The 2786-nt window shown below is 55.0% G+C and overlaps 1 long non-coding RNA gene across 1 annotated transcript in view; it reads left to right on the forward strand.

The window, feature by feature from the left end:
* The window catches only part of LOC107196599, a 2800-nt gene extending 1063 nt beyond the window's left edge, over positions 1–1737 (forward strand). The window contains exon 2 of the long non-coding RNA XR_001518049.1: positions 1414–1737. This is a non-coding gene — a long non-coding RNA (uncharacterized LOC107196599). The remainder of the gene's footprint in view (positions 1–1413) is intronic.
* Positions 1738–2786: the final 1049 nt, after the last annotated feature.

A 2786-nucleotide genomic window follows, 5' to 3' on the forward strand; every position in this document is an offset into this window, starting at 1 on the left:
TTCCTCCGCTCCCGGGCGCCCGCCGCCGGGTAAAGTCTTAGGTTCAGGGAACAAAGCCTGGCTTGGTAGGGAGCTTTTCCCTCGCTCGTTCTCGGCGCTGATTTTCTCTCTTTTTCTTTCTGTGGTTCGCGGTGGGCGCTCCCGAGCTCTCCCTCTGCCTACCCTTCTGTCTTGGCCCCGGGTCTCCGAATCTCCAGCCCCTCCGCCCAGGTCTTCGTCTTGGGTGTTATTATTGGACAGGAAACTTGGAAGTGGGGAGTAGGGGAAAGGGTCCTAGAAAGGGCAGGAGCAACGTGGGTCTCTCGCCCTCGGTGTCCGGGGGTCTCTTTAGATGGCCGCTTGTGGGCTTGTTCCTCGGAGGCCCTTCTGGAGGGTGGTTACTCACACGCAGACATTTGTTTATTCAACAAGTATTTATTGAATGCTTACTATGTGCAGCTGCTGGATAGAGCAATGAACAAAACAGGTATTCCTGCCCTCGGGGAGCTTCCGGTCCAGTTCACAGACGCACACAACATACATACACACGCACGCACAGAGACTCATAACTTACAGGCACACCGAGGCGCCCAGTCACACAAACTCACTCCTAGCCACATCCAGCCACACCACCTGCACCTCTCAGGGAGACACAAACCCCAGGTCCACAGGCGAGCTTAGAGACCTACACTATTTAGAGACCCACGACTACGGAAGTGCTCACAAACAAGTTACACTTGACCTCTAGGCACGCACACAAATACACAACATAAACACACACAGCAATCCAAAGGATTAAAGTCCCTGAAATTGGGTCTGGAAAGAAGTGAGGATGTCAGCCCGAAGGCTTTATTCTCCAAGACCAGTGTGGGCAAGGGGTACGAAACCCGCCCCCCGCCTCCCCCCCTCCCCGTTACTTCCTAAAAAGGGGTGGACGCCCGCAGGGACTAAAGGTCACACTCCCTCAGCAGGAGGTGGGGTGGTGGAGGGGAAAAGGCAGCCTTGGGGGCATCAGCTACACTTCAAAGACCTCGCGGCCGGGAACGCTTCCTGCGGGGGAGGGGCAGACGGAGAGGAAAGGAGAAGACCCGCAGGGGACTGAGGGTGGAGGAGGCTGCCCCCTCTTCGTCGCACTGCCCCCCTGGCTGACTCTTCCGCCGGGACCGCCTCCTTTTCACCAGCACCTGTTCAACCGGAACATCAAGGGGCCCGGGCCCGTCGCCACCCCTCCCTTTGCGTCTATTTAGTACCTTTCATCCGGGAAGGGGGTTGAATCCTCGCCCAAGACGGGGGAGTAGGGCGGGGGAGAACTTGTCCTTGACCTGGTCCGTGGCGTCAGGGATTTACTCCCTTAATCCCGGCAAGGCTGGAGTTTGGGGAGATTTGAGAAGCTGAGTTCTGGGCTGTAGCCCCTACCTCCCCTTGCTTCTGCAGGGACTCGAGAATCTCGGAGGGCTGCCAGGATGAAGAGGCTCTATCTAAACGACCGGGGCCGGGGAAAGGCCTGTCTGCCGCTTCCGTGTGTTGAGGAGGGATCCAAGAGCCAGGGGATTGTCGGGGGCGGCTCCGAAGGTTAGGATCCCTGCGAGGATTGCCACGCGCGGGTATCGTAGTCCGCTTTGTGAACTTCGTTCATACGAAAAGTTCAACACGACACAGACTAGAAGTCTTGCTTAGGAATGTCTAACGAATTACTTTTACTGACAAGAATAAAACTTAAAGAAAAACGCAAAAAATGTCAGCCCTAGCCATGCGCCAGTTTCGCAATATTTGAATATTTGCTTTCGGAATGACTGCGGCCAAGGTGGTCGCAGTTTCGGGTTTCGCGGGACGAGGGTTACTCGAAGGCCCAATGGTCCCTGCGTCTAGGGCTGGGCGACCTGGTGACTCGGACCGAGAAGTCTTTGTCTTGGGTCTTCACCCGGTGCGGGTCCACTGCCGGAAACCTGTGGGATGAACGCGCTACGATATTTTTGCATTTAGCAAGTGTATTTAGAAACATTGTTTTGTTTAATCCTCCCACAACCCTTTGGGATGGGTGTTAATATCCCCATTTTATAGATAGAGCAACTGAGGTTCCAGTGGAGGAAATGAGTTGCCCAAAGTCACAGCTGGAAAAAGGCAGAGCGGAGATTTTAACTCTGTCTGTCCTTCGCTAGGGCTGGAGCTCCTCCGCCACTTGTTGGACGAATGCCTGTGTTGAACGGGGATGTGCACTCGCCCACTAAGAAAGTTCCTTTCCAAGGACCCGAGAAACCCGGTGGCCCGCGAGCTAAGCTGGATTCGCGGTGAATATTCCCAGGGCTGAGCTGTCAAACTCATTCTCCATCTTCTAGTATTTTTTTGATCACCTACTATGTGCTTATTCCCCCCACCCCCACCTCGCCACACACACGATCAAAAGCGGGACTAGGCCAACAAGTGGTTCAAGTTTATCATGGTCTCCTTGGCATAACTTAGCGCTGATTTGGGGTGTCACGCTGATCCTGGGTGTGCAGTTTTCAGCGACTGTCTTCACTTATCAGAGGCTCAGCTTGTCTCTCTTAAAAGGGGCGTTAACTCTCTCTGGCCAGAGCTATAGGAAAGATTTAACGAAAATCCTTTTGTAAAACGCTAAGACACACAGTAGGCTCTCAATCCTTGCTCGCCCCGTCTCCACTCCTCTAAGGATGCCAGGGCAGCACGTTCCCGCTCCCGCTTCCCGCCTCCGGCTTCCTCGCCCGTCTCGCGCGTCCCGCGGCTAAGGGACTGGGGCAGAGAGGACCAAACAGAAAATTATTTCCGCTCACTCGGCCCGCCCCGCCCCG

Source organism: Pteropus alecto, unplaced genomic scaffold (genome assembly GCF_000325575.1).
Source record: "Pteropus alecto unplaced genomic scaffold, ASM32557v1 scaffold98, whole genome shotgun sequence".
Classification (NCBI taxonomy): Eukaryota; Metazoa; Chordata; class Mammalia; order Chiroptera; family Pteropodidae; genus Pteropus; species Pteropus alecto.